Source organism: Panulirus ornatus, chromosome 14 (assembly GCF_036320965.1).
Source record: "Panulirus ornatus isolate Po-2019 chromosome 14, ASM3632096v1, whole genome shotgun sequence".
In the NCBI taxonomy this organism is placed as follows: Eukaryota; Metazoa; Arthropoda; class Malacostraca; order Decapoda; family Palinuridae; genus Panulirus; species Panulirus ornatus.
The window spans coordinates 7,126,205-7,146,548 of NC_092237.1; the positions used below are offsets into that span (position 1 = coordinate 7,126,205).

At 47.1% G+C, this 20,344-nt stretch overlaps 1 protein-coding gene across 8 annotated transcripts in view; it reads left to right on the forward strand.

Annotated features, from left to right (window-relative positions):
- The window catches only part of LOC139753244 (popeye domain-containing protein 1-like), an 84,274-nt gene that overhangs the window by 1,942 nt on the left and 61,988 nt on the right, over positions 1-20,344 (forward strand). The window lies entirely within an intron of this gene.

Here is a 20,344-nt window from a genome sequence, read left to right on the forward strand (position 1 = left end):
AGACTACGATAAAGGATCTTTCTGTGGACGGGGCACGAATTTTTTTGAAAAAAAAGTAAATGCGTGGCAGCCATCATAGCATTAGACCTCGTGTCTAATTTCATTACGTTAACTTAAAAGAACACCGGGAAACTGGTGGGTCATCTTATTTCAGAAAATCAAGGGTTCTGATATATGGTTGAAAAATATGGCGCAAGAGTTCGACACATTATTTATATATAACATTGTCCTCAATTTTCCGCAGTCATATCGAACAATGAGTTTCTTTTCTTGGGGTGTTGATAGGTCAGCACACAAAAATAGGTTCACCTAGCTGTTCTTTTTCACCCATCTTTACACAGATTGAAACTAGGAACTTATAAGTTTCTTTGTTACAACAAAAAAGAAAAATCTTGAATTCTATACGTACTTGTAAATGAAAACAAGGTAGCGTGTGGGGAGAGTTACAGAGGCGAAGAAATGAAAAAAGATAAGAGTGTAAGGAGAGTTACAGAGTCGGTCTGCCAAGTTGATTCCCGGTCCGAGACAAATTTTTTGACATCTTATTAAGGGACTTTATTTGGCTTTGAAAGTTAAGAGGTGATCTAATACAGGTATTTAGAATGATCAGAGGCTTTGATAGCCTCAATCGAATGAGCTGCTTGAGGATGACTTCATCTTATTTCACCCATAGTAATAGATACAAATTCGTGTGCAAACATTTTACTTCGATTGAGGTGAAGCCATTTTTCTACAGGAGTGGAGTAATTTACCGTTTAGAGAAATTGGAATCAGTACCATACATACGTGCAAGAATAGACTTGATGGTTGGCTTCAAATCCTCGACTTACGTTATTTACGCTTCCCTTATTCAATAGGGCTACAGGTTTTTCACATGGAAACATCCGTATGTCTTTTCGCTCTCACCAATTTTCACTATTAGTTTCTCTTTTGATTTCTTCCATTATTACAAGCAGCTTCTTCAGAACCCAGTGATCTGTTATTTGAATTCCTTGACATTTCTTTAGGACCTATATTGCAGTTAGCTCGTTTATTTGTTTAATTTTTTGTAGTAAATGGGAAAAGTAAATACAGCTAAATTACTAATGTCTGATGAACGTTGGTTGAAATATTATGTATTTGTGGCAAAAAAAGAAAGCCGTTGACTAAAGAAGACTTGCAGTGGTCGTCAGATTTGACATTGCTCTCATACAGGGCATGTGGAAAGACACCTTTTTGCCAAATTAGGTACGTGAACAAAGGCTGCAAAATTGTCAAGTAATGGCTAAAACACTTTTATGTGCGTTTGACCTTTGAACAATAGCCAAAAATTGGAAATCATTAATTTTGTGTATTCTTTCTGTGGGGCAAGTAAAAGGACATCATTGACATTTTTTTTTATACTGGATGGAATATGGCCAAGTTATGGCAAAAACATGTATACCAGTGTGTATAATTTTTGTTTTGGTGAGCATGAATCCTTAAAGAAAGGTAGAAAATGCTCGGATCACAGTTAACCATTGCATTGTATGGGGAATATGGAGAGGAATCCGTATAGTGTTTCTTCTCGGTTGAATGAGTAAATGTATATCAGGCCATTTATTTTACGGGGACCTAGATAAATGGAGAAAGACATTTGGGATTATTAAACCAAGGTATACCTATACCAATTTTCAAGGCAGGTAGTCCAAAATGAAGGAATGGCACTGTGTTGTTGATTCTTTGGAAGGAAACTAGAAAAATGTAAATAAGAAATCGCAAAAATATTGTTCCTCTGTCTAAGGAGGTAGACATAACCGACACATTCACACACAACACATGGAAAGTTGGATGTACATATGATATTGATGATTGAGAGATTTTGGCCTTTTTTCCATCGACCCTCTAAAGTACCCAAAAAGGACTACTAGAAATGATAAAAAGTGAGTGGGTTTATTGAACAAAGGTTCATGTCCACCAAATACAGTCGTATAAATCGGGCCAAAACTGAAAGAATGACTATGTTTTCGTTTGGTGGAAAAAAAAGGAACTCGTTGGTGTATTGGGGGAGACATGATAATGCTGTTACTTAATTTATTCGATTTTCGTAATATGGACAAGTAATTTGATTCCCTATGACCATAATACTTGAAATGTGTCAGTTGCTTCTAAGTCTATGGAAATGCTTGACGGGTTGTATATCTAAAAGAAAAACAATAATTCGTGAATTCATTTAAGGCAATCCCAGTTCTTCAAGTATGCGAATTTTAACTGTTTGAATGGTAAACACAATGTCTGAACTCATGTTCCCTTAGGCTATTTTGTTTCTTAACCTCATCTTCCGTCAAAGGAGTTATATTAGGTCTAGTTAAGGGGTAAAAAACATATACACCCTATGACTGGGTCTAGGCTCATTCTGTTAATGGTTGATGATGATACGTATGGAAATATTACAAATCGTATCTGGTAAGATATGTATTTTTAGTTCCACGAACTGCAGCAGTTGCCGGAGAATTTTAGTCTTTGTTGCGGAGTCGTGGTTGAGTTGCATTTTCTTGATTAATCCCTTGTCCGGCAATGCGAGATGGGGACACGCCGCTCGGGTGGCTGCCCGGCTGACGTCACGCACTGGCTCTGCTACATTTCTTTGGGGTCACGTATTAATCTACAGTGTTCCTGACGATTGAAAAACTCCTTTTCAATTTGTTTTTAATAGTCAGGGTTCATGAATATTCTCTGGATATAAGTGTAATATAATATTCATAACACATAATCGTCTCATTTTAATGCAATAGATTAGGTTATTTTTTTTAGGTTCATATCTATTCCTGAATATCTATTATAACTTGCAACTGCAGACTAGTATTAAGCGTGTTTATACTGATGAATAAAAATCTGACATAGTTTATTTTCTCCATACAGCTGTGTTGTATGTTCTATTTGTCACTTGTGATTCCATTGATTTGTGGAGACTTTTTGAATTTCTTGTAACTGAGACCTTCAGCATATGTGGAGATACGAGGGAAGTGGAAGCATACATTCCGTATATTTTTTTTGCGACGTTGCACACGTCCAGATTAAGAGAGGAACTGTTTACAATGGAAGTGAAAGAACGAGTATTGGAGTGAAGACGGGAGGGAGAGTGTGGCGGGGTAGAAGTGAACTGGCTTGGACATGGGCTTAAGTTTGGTGAACATCACAATGAGCAATTTTTTTTCTAGGGGGTACGTAACTCTTAACTGGTATTTCAAAGTCCAACTCTTTTTAAGGTTTTCCAAAATTTTTGGTATAAGTCATTGATTCAATTCAGTGACTTGTATTTCGAAATATGGTCTCTCCAGTTTCAATTGTTTTTACGTAATTGCTGGGGGGGGGGGCGGTTTGCCTCCCCCCCAAAAAAAATTGCAGAGTGATTTGCCTCGGTCCTCTAACACCAGAGGACTTACTTATTAATAATCACTTGATCACTTGGATTGGGTGGAAAACGGAAAGGAACCTTGATTATATCCAGTCAAGACTAGGCTTACAGAGGAAGCATTTACGAAGATTCACAGACCATGTTGCTACCCTTGCTAACTCAATGCTTAGTCTCCTCAAAAATTAAGGCTAACATTGGAATGGTGGATTGAAGGAGCGTGACAATCAATTGCTCTTCAACCCAATTATGCCTTTCGAAAATGCTAGGTGATTAAAGCTGCGCTGTTTAACTTATATATGTCTGTATTTTAGGTGGGGGTTAGATTGCCTAGGGTTACGGGAGAGGTTAAGCTAAGCTAGGTTAGCAAAGCACACAGTTCATTTGGTCAACGTTGCGACATCGGAGCTTTATAAAGTTCTAGTTAGGTCAGGTCAGGTTGGGATAGAGGTATATTAAGACAGGTTAAGTTAGAGAAAGCGATACCTTAACGTTATGATATGCTTATGAAAATAGCTTCAAGTCGGGGGTATTAATCCATGGCGACTCCCTGTTGGAATATGAAAGGGAAGGTCGTGGCTTTTCGTTGCTGGTTAGCGCCATTACATCTCAGAGGTTAGCAGCATTGCAAATAGAGTTAGCCCTGAGGGAACAATGTAATGCGTTTAAATCACAAGGCTTGGTTATATCTAGTCGACCACTTCGCTGCTGTTGGAGAATGCAGGCATTAGCTTACTGGCTGGCGTTCGTCATGTGAAAACTATTCTAACCCCTGAGTACTGAGGGATTAATGTGCTGTGCTGGTCCATGAATCATAAAGAAATGAGGTTTATATAAAACTGGCCATATTACGTAACATGTGCACTGGCTAGCATGCCGGTATTTGAAGTATTCCCTCCCTCAAAGAGATATGACTGCATCATGTTGTGGTGTTGGCTGCATCCATCGCATGTGTGTAGCTCCTGCGAGGGCCAGCTGAGATGGTTGGCATCTGGGCAGTTGTAGGCTGCCCCTGGTGATGTCCTGGGGCGATGATGGAGGGACGGTAAGCGCACGGTGCAGTGAGGCGGGCCCGTGTACAACGATTTGCTTTGGAGACAAGGGAAAAAATCAGTAATTGTCATATTTATGAACACACATTGTCTGTGTGTGTATATATATATATATATATATATATATATATATATATATATATATATATATATATATATATATATTGAAAACGCTGCATTGTCTTTTTTATGTATGACTCGAATATTAATCAGTTGAGGGGTGAAAGAAGTTCCACACAATCGTTTTTTCTTTCACGTATGTTGATCATTAGGTTCAACAGACTTCTCTAAAAGGGCGATCAGACCGTAACCCAGCGACGTTTGTCATTGGCCAGCCGTCTCTCTCTCATTGCCAGTAACTGTTACCGTCCAGAGGACTTGATGCAGCTTGGTGGCTGTTAAGGGGTGAAGGTCTTCTACTTGACCCATCTCAGCTGGTAATCTTGTTCCTTGACCTTTGCAGCGTCCTGTCTGAGGATGGAGCTCTGAAGTGGTGCGAGGGTCCTTGCTACTGTCTCTCCACTCTCTCTCTCTCTCTCTCTCTCTCTCTCTCTCTCTCTCTCTCTCTCTCTCTCTCTCTCTCTCTCTCTCTCTCACTCTCTCCCTCCCTCCCCTGCTTCGTTTTCGCAACCCGCCTTGCTGTGCTGCCGCTCATTTAAACTGCCTCAGTTGAACATCAGCAGAGCAACGTACATGAACAGTTGTGATATTTATCGGTGCGCGCGCTGTCATATGTAAATATACGACGGCATCCTTTCAAGAAAAATTGACCCAGGTCTCGCGCTGGTGTCACTTTCAGTATTCCACTGATGTCAGAGCTGTCAGGCTGGATTTCAATATTCGTGTATGATTTTTGTTTTACAGTGAAACCTGAATGTTGGGTGATGGTGACCTGGCTAGTCCTGCCTGCACCCCGGCTGCCTCGTTCTTGGTAGAGGGAGAGGCGGGCGTCACCAACACCAGCAGGAGGGGTCGAGTGCTAGGGAGGCGGCAGGCGTCAAGAGGAGGAGCCTGAGGCGCCTGACTGGCTCCCCAACAGCAGTACTTTACCCTTGCCTCGCTTTAGACCGGGCTGTGGCGCCTGTCTGGCTGCAGCTGGCAGGAGGGTGGCTGCCGGGCTTCTCACACGGTATCTCTGGACCAGCCTCCTCGCACAGTGACCCCAAGACCAGCTTCCTCCCACAGTGACCCTAGACCAGCTTCCTTCAACAGTGACCCTAGACCAGCCTCCTCGCACAGTGACCCTAGACCAGCTTCCTCCCACAGTGACCCTAGACCAGCTTCCTTCCACAGTGACCCTAGAACAGCTTCCTCCCAGTGACCCTAGACCAGCTTCCTCCCACAGAGTGCTCTAGGATGGCCTCTCCTTTCACGCGACCTTTTCAGGGTTAGGTCGAAGGTTATGCCATTAACCCCAAGTCATACCGTCGTTCTCGTGGGGTTAAAGATGGATGAAAAGACATTTGTGCCATCAGCTCAGACGTTGACCTACAATGACCAATCCAGACACTGGAGTCGTATGTTTTGCTACATCCATAAGTGTCAGGGTTGTAGTTATCGACGTCTTGTTCATGTATACCGTACATAGACACAACCAAACATCCTCTATTCTGGTCATCACATAAGATTCAAACACAAATGCAACACGCAAACTGAATGTCCTTTTAGAACACGAACTTGTTCCGGAGTTAGACAAGAAAGAATCTCTTTGCCTCCTCTACAAACAGTTCTTCCGCTCCAGCCTAAAGCACGCCTCACCCGCCTGGACCTCGACAGCCCTCTAATGCAAATATATATGATATGAATTCAAACCACGCGATACAGAGCACCCAGAACAATCATCGCATGCCTGGCAACCACAAACACTCAGCACTAATTACGCCTTCACCATCGTCGTATCAGTAGTCAGTGCACAAGAACAGTCTCGTTAAGGAACTTTATCACCACAAAGATGGCCTTCATCTCGAGCTGTTAGGTAGACACTGGAAATTTCGTACCTCGAATGGTACGTGAATACTTCATTCTCTTACGTATGCACAGATCAGCCTGGCAGACTTGCTGACACTTTCTAAGGATGGAGACGTCCCTTGACCGCCACAACATGGAGGCAGAGGCTGAGGAAAATTTACTTCGTCCTCAGCTCATGACAACCTCCCCCATGTCTTGCTATATATATATATATATAAATATATATATATATATATATATATATATATATATATATTTTTTTTTATTTATTTTAAATTTTCCAAAAGAAGGAGCAGAGAGGGGGGGGGGCCAGGTGAGGATATTCCCTTAGAGGCCCAGTCCTCTGTTCTTAGCGCTACCTTGCTAACGCGGGAAATGGCGAATAGTTTGAAAGAAATATATATATATATATATATATATATATATATATATATATATATATATATATATATATATATATATATATATATGTGTGTGTGTGTGTGTATGTGTGTGTGTGTGAGTGCGTGCGTGCGTGTGTGTGTGTGTGTCCTCCTCTTCAGTACTTAACAGTTACTTAATTCTACGTCTACAGTTACTTAAGTCTACGTCTACAGTTACTTAAGTCTGCGTCTGCAGGCAGGGATCTTCTTGCACGTGTAAGTCTGCCACACTGTCTGGCAAGACAGCCACATCTTTACCTTTAAGACTGTTAGTCCTCATTTATGGCATAGTCTGTTGTCTCATTGTTACAGTAGGTTTATAAATAGCCTTCTCCCACAAGCCATCATTATTCTTTTAGAGTTCTAAGGAACGTATCTCTCCTGGCATTCTTTATGAAGAATGCCATGAGTGCAGCTTGATGTGGAATGGTAGAATGTATGATCTGGAGGATTCAAGAACTCATATTAGGAGTCTCGTGGCTGAGATGATCATCTTATTCCCTCTACTTCCTTATCCAGCCATGTCAGCCAGGTTTCGTCTCATCTGACGTAGGGAATAGGGAACCAAGACTGGTGGGTTGGGGGGGGGGGTGTTGAGTGAAGGGTTCTGTAGCTGCTGTAGTGTGGTGCTAGGGGACCTGTAGCTGCTGTAGTGTGGTGATGGAGGACCTTTAGCAGCTGTAGTGTGGTGCTGGAGGACCTGTAGCTGCTGTAGTGTGGCACTGGAGGACCTGTGGCTGCTGTAGTGTGTTGCTAGGGGACCTGTAGCTGCTGTAGTGTGGTGATGGAGGACCTGTAGCTGCTGTAGTGGTGCTGGGAACCTGTGGCTACTATAGTGTGGTGCTGGAGGACCTGTAGCTGCTGTAGTATGGTGCTGGAGGACCTGTGGCTGCTGTAGTGTGGCACTGGAGGACCTGTGGCTGCTGTAGTGTGGTGCTGGAGGACCTGTAGCTGCTGTAGTGTGGTGCTGGAGGACCTGTAGCTGCTGTAGTGTGGCACTGGAGGACCTGTAGCTGCTGTAGTGTGGTGCTGGAGGACCTGTAGCTGCTGTAGTGGTGCTGGGGGACCTGTGGCTACTATAGTGTGGTGCTGGAGGACCTGTGGCTGCTGTAGTGTGGTGCTGGAGGACCTGTAGCTGCTGTAGTGTGGTGCTGGAGGACCTGTAGCTGCTGTAGTGTGGTGCTGGAGGACCTGTAGCTGCTGTAGTGGTGCTGGGGGACCTGTGGCTACTATAGTGTGGTGCTGGAGGACCTGTGGCTGCTGTAGTGTGGTGCTGGAGGACCTGTAGCTGCTGTAGTGTGGTGCTGGAGGACCTGTAGCTGCTGTAGTGTGGTGCTGGAGGACCTGTAGCTGCTGTAGTGTGGTGCTGGAGGACCTGTGGCTGCTGTAGTGTGGCACTGGAGGACCTGTGGCTGCTGTAGTGTGGTGCTGGAGGACCTGTAGCTGCTGTAGTGTGGTGCTGGAGGACCTGTAGCTGCTGTAGTGTGGTGCTGGAGGACCTGTAGCTGCTGTAGTGTGGTGCTGGAGGACCTGTAGCTGCTGTAGTGTGGTGCTGGAGGACCTGTAGCTGCTGTAGTGTGGTGCTGGAGGACCTGTAGCTGCTGTAGTGTGGTGCTGGAGGACCTGTAGCTGCTGTAGTGTGGTGCTGGAGGACCTGTAGCTGCTGTAGTGTGGTGCTGGAGGACCTGTAGGCTGAGGACCTGTAGCTGTAGTGTGGTGCTGGAGGACCTGTAGCTGCTGTAGTGGTGCTGGGGACCTGTGGCTACTATAGTGTGGTGCTGGAGGACCTGTGGCTGCTGTAGTGTGGTGCTGGAGGACCTGTAGCTGCTTTAGTGTGGTGTTGGGGGACCTGTGGCTGCTGTAGTGTGGTGTTGGTGGACCTGTGTCTGCTGGGGGACCTGTGGCTATTAAGGCGTGGTGATAGTGGTGTGGCTATGGGTCCATAATGGCCACACGTCTCACCTTCCCGAGGTCATGCGTTGCCTGGCCTTATTTCCTGGCCTTAATTATGGGCGGAAGCGCTGTCAGGTCGTCGCTTGACTCTTCAGGTTAATTTGGGCAGGCAAGTTCCCGTGTTGCGTGGGGGGGACCCGGGGTTGTTCCGGGGGACACGTAACCCCATATTCTGCGCCGTACAGCTCCCTGTTTAATGGACGTATGTGCCTATCTTCCCAGTATATATATATATATATATATATATATATATATATATATATATATATATATATATATATATATATATCTTTCTTTCTTTCTTTCATACTATTCGCCATTTCCCGCATTAGCGAGGTAGCGTTAAGAACAGAGGACTGGGCCTTTGAGGGAATATCCTCACCTGGCCCCCTTCTCTGTTCCTTCTTTTGGAAAATTAAAAAAAAACGAGAGGGGAGGATTTCCAACCACCCGCTCACTCCCCTTTTAGTCGCCTTCTACGACACGCAGGGAATACGTGGGAAGTATTCTTTCTCCCCTATCCCCAGGGATAATATATATATATATATATATATATATATAATATATATATATATATATATATATATATATATATATATATATATATATATATATATATATATATATATATATCCAGCTCTAGCAATGTAGCGTCTGGAATAGAAGAATAATGGCCTCATTTGCACACAACCGGTCTAGTTATCATGTATAATGCATTGAAGCCCAAGGTCCCTCGGACCCTTGCAGGGTTGAACTTTACCGCTACATTTTGTATGGTGCAGCCCAGTGACAGCACATCACCTCCCTCCCCTCCATATACCACATCACTCCTATCCCCCCCTTTTTTCCCTAACATGATGAAGCTTAAAACCTGCCCCATATTACGTAAATCAACATATATATATATATATATATATATATATATATATATATATATATATATATATATATATATATATATATTTTATTTTATTTTGCTTTTGTTGCTGTCTCCCGCGTTAGCGAGGTAGCGCAAGGAAACAGACGAAAGAATGGCCCAACCCACCCACATACACATGTATATACATACACGTCCACACACGCAAATATATATACGTGTTGTAAACATCTCGAGCGTTGACGGCTAATAAACTTGGTGTTAAGTGTTGCCATATGAAGCTTTTGTGTATATATATATATATATATATATATATATATATATATATATATATATATATATATATATATATATATATACACCTGGATCCTTTGACAAGTTGGTACCACGCCCTGTGGGGGCCTGCCTTCAGAGAGCGCCTGACCTGACCCCGCCCCTCCAGGCTCGCCTGACTGCTTTCATTTTGACAGCGAGTCCCAGGGTTCACTGGGCCATTCTTTTGGCCGTTATGAAAACGTAGTTTATGGATTTGACGGCAAATACGAAATATAAAAGTGATGAATGGGTTCCGATTACGAGTTCAGATGACGTTGAATTCAGATAAACTAGGAAACAATAGAATTTTATGTTTATCAAGTGATTTCCGAGTCATAGAGATAAAGAGACTCTTGAAAATACGGTATGATCTATAAAGGTTTTAGGATATAGTAATGAAGAAACGGATTCCTAATTGGCCAGCCCCCGAGTTACCGAAACCCACAAAATATTTCACACTGTCATACTGAGGGCGACCCAGGCACGCTATAGGCCTATCAGTAAACAAACCCGGAAGCAAAACTTATATGAAGTTACAAGCTTTTTAAAAGTAAATTTCCTTCCTTGTTTTCTTAGTAAGCACTAATGAAAAATAACGAAAGAAACATCAAAGACTCACGTCTGTAGTTTACAATCTTTTTGATGTCAGCACACAGGTCCAAGTCACCTCCCACACTCGGTATCACCGTATGCCGTAAACAAACACACATTGTCAGCCTTGCAGTAAAGCTCTTCGTGATTTTGTCGACCTTTGGCTCTTGCTGCCAACCATATGTATATTTTTGTGCGCGAGAACCCATCTTTGGCAGTTCTCCCAGCTGCACGCAGACGGGACTCCCCTGTAAGTTGACCCCTCACTCACTTTGTTCATAGCTTTGTCTTTATTTATGCGCCAGCGTTCATGCTGGCCGGCGCACACCCAGCCCGGCGCATGCTCTTATCTACTCTGGCCATCAGTTATGAGAGCACCTCAGTGTTGGTCCCCGCTGTAGTGAGCCGTGAACGAACAACGCTCAGGTCCTTAACGTATCATGCACGACTTTTTTGACCTTTAGTCACGACGATATGACCCTGGACGGTACGACCCCCTGAGCACGACGGCACGACACTTTTACGTTATGAGGGTCTGGTCTTTGACTTGACCCGCCGTGCTCAAAGAGCCAGCTAACTGCTTTTTATCTCCGTGCCTCCCAGGGACCTCGTCTTTAATTAGTCTTGGAGATGACCCTCCTGGCGATGCAAGTCCCAGAACCTAATATAAGGCTCTTGTGACCCCCCCTCGCGCCCCTCGCCGACATTCACCAACCCCAAATTACTCTTTTTTGCTCAGAATTTACGAAAATAATATTTAATTTTTTGATGCCATCCACCCCAAGTTAGTTCTTAGTGGCCTTTTTATTGTCCTGCTTGCTGGGTATTATTGATTAGACTCGTTCATATAGTTTACTAGGGACCATATATTGTTAAGTTTACTGATATATTAGTATACTTAATCAGGACAGTTGATGGGACCATATTAGTTTACCTGGCCACTGAACATTAGTTTACCTAGCCACAGAACTTCACCTGATTGTCTTATTATCCGAGACTATTTTAGTTTACTGGTCATACTAGTTCACATGACCATATCAAACTACCTGACTTTACTGGTATCCCTATGTTGCTTATTCTAGGCCACTTGAGTTTACCAGGACACATCACTTAGTTTACCGGACTTTGTTGGTTTACGAGGTAGTATTAGATGTGGTTATGATGACAACTCAACATGGTTGTGGTTTTTCGTAAGGCATTGTTCCTTGTGTGGTCTGTTGAAGGGGATTTGGTCAGTATATTAGTCTGTGGTACAAGGTAATGGTAGGAAAGAGGTCTGTGGTCCAGGGTAGTGGTAAGAGAGTGGTCTGTGGTCCAGGGCAGTGGTCTGTGGTCCTGGGCAGGGGTAGGAGGATAGTCTATGGTCCTGGGCAGTGGTCTGTGGTCCTGGGCAGGGGTAGAAGGATAGTCTATGGTCCTGGGCAGTGGTCTGTGGTCCTGGGCAGTGGTCTGTGGTCCTGGACACTGGTAGGAAAGTGGTCTGTGGTCCCGGTCAGTGGTCTATGGTCCTGGACAGTGGTAGGAGAGTGGTCTGTGGTCCTGGGCAGTGGTCTGTGGTCCTGGACAGTGGTAGGAAAGAGGCCTGTGGTCCCGGGCAGTGGTCTATGGTCCTGGACAGTGTTAGGAGAGTGGTCTGTGGTCCTGGACAGTGGTAGGAAAGAGGCCTGTGGTCCCGGGCAGTGGTCTGTGGTCCTGGACAGTGGTGTGTGGTCCTGGGCAGTGTGTGGTCAGCGTGTGGTGGGCCAGTCAGCCCAGCTTGTGGTTTGTATGCATCAGATTATCGGCCTAAACTACTAAGCGCTCATGAAATATTTGCACCTGACCTTTGTAATGGGCGAGGCGTGCGTGCGCGCGCCCGCGACTGCGCTTCCCGTCCCCTTGCCCCTGTGCCTGTGTGTGTGTGTGTGTGTGTGTGTGTGTGTGTGTGTGTGTGTGTGTGTACATTATTCAGGTAGGGAGAAAGCCTCGGCCGGACTGTAGCCAGACCTGAATTCACCTCCCTCCCCCCCACACAACCTCTCCTCTCCCTCCCTCCCCCACAGTGTCTTAAGAATGCAACCCTCCCCCTCCCCCCTCCCCCGGCCACCCCGCATTCCGTCGCTTGAGAAATGCGTCGTATGAGGAAGGGTTGTGCGACGCAAAAATGACTAGAAGTTGATTGCGACATCGTAAACCTATGCGGGAGTTGATTGCGACATCGTAAACATATGCGGGAGTTGATTGCGACATCGTAAACCTATGCGGGAGTTGATTGCGACATCGTAAACCTGTGCGGAAGTCGATTGCGACATCGTAAACCTGTGCGGGAGTTACTTGCGACATCGTAAACCTATGCGGGAGTTGATTGCGACATCGTATACCTGTGCGGGAGTTACTTGCGACATCGTAAACCTATGCGGGAGTTGATTGCGACATCGTATACCTGTGCGGGAGTTACTTGCGACATCGTAAACCTATGCGGTAGTTAACTGCGACATCGTAACTAATGCAGAAGCTGACTGCCGTAGATTAGGTAGAGTTCCTACAGCTGTGAAGCAATAGCGTGAAATGGAAAGAAGAGAAAGATTCGTCTGTAACGTGTATAAATGTTTTGATCAGTTTACGAGGTTTTAGCACACGGGAATAGATTATTATCAGCTGTTATCAGTGAGGAGAAACTTATCATTACCTTAGAAATCAAGGTTAGGCAAAAACTACATTGATATCTGTTATCATTATTTAGGCATAGTTTTCTTCTTTCTTTTTCCATCTCAAGGATAAAGATAGATCCAAAGTTTTAAGGTGGTTTTAAGACTTTATCTTCTTATATTATCTGTCCGTTCCAGATGTGAGCTTTCTCCTTGGTCAGTGAGCGGGTATCTTCTGATATATTATCTTATCTCTTATCACCAAGAAGATCATGACTTCAATATATATATATTTTATCCTGCTTTCGTCTTTGATATTCTTCATTTCTAGTGCCGGTCCACACTTGGCGAATTTTACAGTGTCTTAAATCATCCTACCCGTATCATTACACGTGATGTTAATTACCCTTTGCTAATTACTTTTGGGCTGAGGGGGATAAAAGAGAGAATAATATTGCGTCGGGTGAGCTATGGATATACTCTTGTCATACCTGGGAACTACATCCATTGTTGGGGGTAATATATTATATCCAGGAGTTGTATATCGAAGCGATGGTATATGTTTTAATCTGGGATGATGATACCCAGCCTCCCACAGACTTTGATAAAGAATATAAGGCTTAGTAGCCTTTTTAATGAACCTTTGTCTGGTTGTGTATATGGATGATAACTATTGATGACGATATCATTCATTGATAATGATTAATTATATCATTGATTATGTATGATAATTAGTATCGATTATCATCATCGTATGATGACATGTCTGTTGTCGACCGTTCATCCGGGCGCCCTCCAGTTTGGCAGCTGCCACCCGGCCTCCTGTCGTCTTGGCATTACAACTTGCGAGTGAAATGACTCATGTCGGGCGTTTCGAGTGAGTGAGTCATGGCCAGGCTCTGAGGCGGTACTCATTACGGACGTACTCATTACTCATAGCCATGCCTTGGTCTCATGGCCCTTTACTCATCACTTATGGGTAAGACTCAGATCTCCTGGCCTGATCCATCACTCATGGATCCACTGGTCCACTCACCCGACCCTCCTCCCTTCCTCATCACGCATTATTCATGATCCCTCCACTTCTCCTGGTACTCACCCCTACCCCCCTCACAAGCCCCTCGGAGATAAACCCTGTCCCAGTAATGATATACACATCTCTCACAGACAAGTGTATCTGAGCAACAAGGGTTACCCTGGGAGGACACATGTAGGGTAGGGAGCGGTTACCCTGGGAGAACACATGTAGGGTAGGGATGGGTTACCCTGGGAGGACACATGTAGGGTAGGGAGCGGTTACCCTGGGAGGACACATGTAGGGTAGGGAGCGGTTACCCTGGGAGGACACATGTAGGGTAGGGATGGGATACCTTGGGAGGACACATGTAGGGTAGGGATGGGTTACCCTGGGAGAACACATGTAGGGTAGGGATAGGTTACCCTGGGAGGACACATGTAGGGTAGGGATGGGTTACCCTGGGAGGACACATGTAGGGTAGGGATGGGTTAACCTGGGAGGACAAATGTAGGGAGCGCAGTGCGACACTCCCAGGGTGAGGGGTGGCTGTGAGAGCCTTGTGGGCCAAGCCTCCGGCAGAACCGGGACGCACTCACCGCCACACCATCTCTGCGGTAACGATCGACTTGCTGCAGACACCAGCGATGTGGCCCCCTTCCCCTAGCATCCTGCAGGATGGCTGGGCCACTCCTGACACGGCCCTGTGGCCCCCTTCCCCTAGCATCCTGCAGGATGGCTGGGCCACTCCTGACACGGCCCTGTGGCCCCCTTCCCCTAGCATCCTGCAGGATGGCTGGGCCACTCCTGACACAGTCCTGTGGCCCCCTTCCCCTAGCATCCTGCAGGATGGCTGGGCCACTCCTGACACGGCCCTGTGGCCCCCTTCCCCCAGCATCCTGCAGGATGGCTGGGCCACTCCTGACACGGCCTTGTGGCCCTTTCCCCTAGCATCGTGCAGGATGGCTGGGCCACTCCTGACACGGCCCTGTGGTCCCCTTCCCCTAGCATCGTGCAGGATGGCTGGGCCACTCCTGACACGGCCCTGTGGCCCCCTTCCCCTAGCATCTTGCAGGATGGCTGGGCCACTCCTGACACGGCCCTGTGGTCCCCTTCCCCTAGCATCCTGCAGGATGGCTGGGCCACTCCTGACACGGCCCTGTGGCCCCCTTCCCCTAGCATCCTGCAGGATGGCTGGGCCACTCCTGACACGGCCCTGTGGCCCCCTTCCCCTAGCATCCTGCAGGATGGCTGGGCCACTCCTGACACGGCCCTGGGATCGGGGCAGGTGAGACGTCATGGCACGGACGCACCCCCCTCCTGTCATGCTGGTGATCAACCTGAAATCATTCAAGCCACATGATCACCCTCGCAGTCACTCTCTCATCCCGTGGGGACATCAAAGGACCAGTCGTCTTTCCAGGTCATGAGCTGGTGGTGCCCCCAGGTCTCTCATTCACAGAAAACTGGTAGGATCCAAGGGAATCATTCCAGTGCCCATCTCGGCCTCTGCTGTCTCACTGGACAAGGAAAAAGAAACATCTGTGCCTCACAATGTCGTCCCGCTCCGTAGCCCGAGGCGTGCGTCCGACCCACACAGCCACCCTGCACCATGTAAATAAACCCAGAGGAGAATCTTCAAGGCTTTGACGTTACTTCTTGTGGCACATACGTGGAATACGATTATCATGACGCCGTCCAGGTCTATCAAAACTCTAGGGATGATCTTCCTCTTCGTTTCTTCCCAGTCCGAAACACCTAGGGGCCTTTTGACGTTGTCTTCTCACACCACAGGTAGAGGCGCTAGCATCAGGACCTCCCATCCACGGGATTTCGGTGACGCTTTCGTCAGCAGATGTCCCCGCGGGAGGTGGTTGCATGTATAGGGTGTCTTCTCCTTCATTGTGACAGCCGTCTGTTTGACCCACCACTTGGTTCTTATGGGTACCAGAAAGAAGAGTTCAGGAATGAAGGAAAGAAGAGATGCTTCACTCTGAATGAAATAAAAAAAAGATCACACAATTCCAAACGACTCCTCGGGTTTTGTGGTTTAAGAGCGTCAGTCAGGCAGAGGATCAGTCATTGATAGTTTAAGTCAGGCAGAGGATGAGTCATTAAGAGTGAGTCATTAAGAGTGTGAGTCAGGCAGAGGATCAGTCACTAGTGTGAGCCAGGCAGGAGATCAGTCACTAATGTGAGTCAGGCAGAGGATCAGTCACTAGTGTGAGTCAGGCAGAGGATCAGTCACTAGTGTGTGAGTCAGGCCGAGGATCAGTCACTGGTGTGAGCCAGGCAGAGGATCAGTCACTAATGTGAGTCAGGCAGAGGATCAGTCACTAGTGTGTGAGTCAGGCAGAGGATCAGTCACTAGTGTGAGTCAGGCAGAGGATCAGTCACTAGTGTGTGAGTCAGGCCGAGGATCAGTCACTGGTGTGAGCCAGGCAGAGGATCAGTCACTAATGTGAGTCAGGCAGAGGATCAGTCACTAGTGTGTGAGTCAGGCAGAGGATCAGTCACTAATGTGAGTCAGGCAGAGGATCAGTCACTAGTGTGTGAGTCAGGCAGAGGATCAGTCATTACTGTGTGTGTGGATGTGTTGGTGTGGGGACGGTATGCCAGGGTACTCCATGACAACCTGAAGCAGACGTCTTCCTCACAGCAGCACACACACACACACACACACACACACACACACACACACACACACACACACACACACACACACGCACATCCTCCTCCTCCTCCTCCTGTAAGCCCTCACTAGACGGCTCACCGAGAGCTTGATGCCCAGGAATCCGATCAGGTGTGGAGTTCCTTTGTGTGTGAATGCAGCAGAGTGGTCAGTCAGCACGCTGAGTTTAAAGCTGATCATTTCGAATCGGTGGAATGTAGAGAGGGGGGGACACCCTATGTGTGTGTGTGTGTGTGTGTGTGTGTAGCTCTCAGCACTAGTTTTGTAGCAGGTGCTACTGGCCTGGTTGTCCATTTCCCTTTCTAAGGGTTGTGTTACTTGGGGAAATAATGGCAGACAGGAACAAACGGAAGGAGGGGGCCGGCCTCACGGTAGCTCACGGCACCTGCTTCCTCTGCCACACACCACAGCTCCCGGCAGCCCCTGCCTGCCTCACCCGCACACACCACAGCTCCCGGCAGCCCCTGCCTGCCTCACCCGCACACACCACAGCTCCCGGCAGCCCCTGCCTGCCTCACCCGCACACACCACAGCTCCTGGCAGCCCCTGCCTGCCTCACCCGCACACACCACAGTTCCCGGCAGCCCCTACCTGCCTCACCCGCACACACCACAGCTCCCGGCAGCCCCTGCCTGCCTCACCCGCACACACCACAGCTCCCGGCAGCCCCTGCCTCCCTCACCCGCACACACCACAGCTCCCGGCAGCCCCTGCCTGCCTCACCCGCACACACCACAGCTCCCGGCAGCCCCTGCCTGCCTCACCCGCACACACCACAGCTCCTGGCAGCCCCTGCCTGCCTCACCCACACACACCACAGCTCCCGGCAGCCCCTACCTGCCTCACCCGCACACACCACAGCTCCCGGCAGCCCCTGCCTGCCTCTCCCGCACACCACAGTATTCCCGCTGTTTCCTCTCTTCTAATAATGATGGAGGGGGACCTGCCTGTCACTGGGGTGCCAGGCCCCACTCTCAGCCCAATAGATGACCAGTAGTTTACTTTTGTTTGTATTGATCGATGTCGTATCGTATTCACCCTGAGTAGTGTCGTATGACTTAGATGGACGTGAGAAAGCATTGAATTCCTCAACCAGTGTTGACTTCATTATTAGCCAGTAGGTCTATCGGTGTCTCTGTTCCATCTCCTTGCTATGATCCTGTGTATGTTTTCCTAGTCCTGCAGGACCAGCTAAAAGCGGCCAGATCCTGACGATCATGTACACCGTGGGATATCATCCACCTTTGACCCGTACCTTCGGGCGGTAGACGAGGACTCAAAGGGATGAAGGTGAACCCAGGTCGACCAACGCGTCTGACTCTATTGTCGCATCTGCGGCAGAAGGCCACCACACCTGGTACATAACACCTCTAGGGACACAAATGGCCCGTGAGGGGAAGTGAGGGTTGTAAACCATGGGACAGTGTGTGGTGCGGACCGTGGGACATTGTGGGGTGCGGACTGTGGGACATTATGGGGTGCGGGCCGTGGGACATTGTGTGGTGCGGACCGTGGGACATTTTGTGGTACGGACTGTGGGATATTGTGTGATGCAGACCGTGGGACATTGTGTGATGCAGACCGTGGGATATTGTGTGGTACGGACCGTGGGACATTGTGTGGTACGGACCGTGGGACATTGTGTGGTGCGGACCGTGGGACATTGTGTGGTGCGGACCGTGGGACATTGTGTGGTGCGGACCGTGGGACATAGTATGGTTGACCACCAAACTTAAACAGCTTAAACCATTGGTCGTGTGGTGACGTTAAACAACGAACTGTGACCAGCATCATAATCGATATGTTTGTCCACAAAGGTAACGAAAGGTAATTGATTTGCACGAGAGGAGAAAGTGTTGTGGAGTAGTTAGGATCGTATGATGGACGGAGTGGTACTTGATTTCTTTTAAACAGAATGACTGGCACTTGGCCTTTAGCCAGGGAATAGTTGTTCCGAAACGATGTATTTGTTGTCCTTTTGAACGACCTAAGAAAACGTGGTACGGCCTCTTCACCCGGAGACCACGGAATTTACAGGAGTATGATGATTTACAGAAGTATCATGATTTACAGACAGAAGTATCATGATTTACAGAGGTATCATGATTTACAGAAGTATCGTGATTTACAGAGGTATCATGATTTACAGAAGTATCATGATTTACAGAGGTATCATGATTTACAGAAGTATCGTGATTTACAGAGGTATCATGATTTACAGAAGTATCATGATTTACAGGAGTACCATGATTACAGGAGTATCATGATTTACAGAAGTATCATGATTTACAGAAGTACCATGATTTACAGGAGTATCATGATTTACAGAGGTATCATGATTTACAGAAGTATCATGATTTACAGGAGTACCATGATTACAGGAGTATCATGATTTACAGAAGTATCATGATTTACAGAAGCACCATGATTTACAGAAGTACCATGATTTACAGGAGTATCATGATTTACAGAAGTATCATGATTTACAGAAGTACCATGATTTACAGCAGGAGTATTATACAACGCATCTTCATTCTGAGCATGACAGCACACGCATGTGTCTGGCAGGAGATGACCCCTGGGCTGTATGGTAAGAGGGCCGCCCTGAGTGGTCACTTTAGAGATGACATCTTCAAAGGCTTTAGGCTGTGAAGCCGTGTGTGTGTGTGTGTACACCAGGGCGTTGGTGTGTGGCGGGACGACGACCGGGGCGCCCCAGCTCGGGGGGGGAAAGAGCGACCCACCCTCCCTCCCTCCCTTCCTCTCAGGAACCCAACCTGGACTGGACTTAATTGTCTCCCTTTAAGGAACTTACTGCTCTCTCTCTCTCTCTCTCTCTCTCTCTCTCTCTCTCTCTCTCTCTCTCTCTCTCTCTCTCTCTCTCTCTCTCTCTCTCTCTCTCCTGAAGGCGTCGTCGCCCTCTCCTCCTCCTCCTCCCAACACACACACACACACAGTCGTACCACCAGATCCCTCGCAAAGTCCCTGAATGATATCCGACCACCATCAGGTGGGTTCCTTTGTTCCTCACATTGATCCTGGAGGTTTTGAAGGCTGAGCTCTGTAGATCTACGGGTCCTGGGATCCTTCAGGATTCCCCATGTGTCCTGAGCTAGCTGCTGGTCTTTAAGCTGAGGAAGTCAGCAGCCAGCCCAGCGAGCCCGGGAGACCTCACGTATTACAGAGAACATGAAATATTCATAATGGAACCGCTACTTGGCCTTTGACAGACCAGGAAGAAGGGAGCATTGGCATTACCGGCATCGGAATCATGTTAATGTTTCGCAGTCGTCTCTCTCTCTCTCTCTCTCTCTCTCTCTCTCTCCCTCTCTCTCTCTCTCTCTCTCTCTCTCTCTCTCTCTCTCTCTCTCTCTCTCTCATTTCCTCCAGAGGGACCAGTAACGCGTGGGAGGTGGTGGAATCGGTCACTCTCAAGTCCTGTCGGTGGAGGGGAGAGGA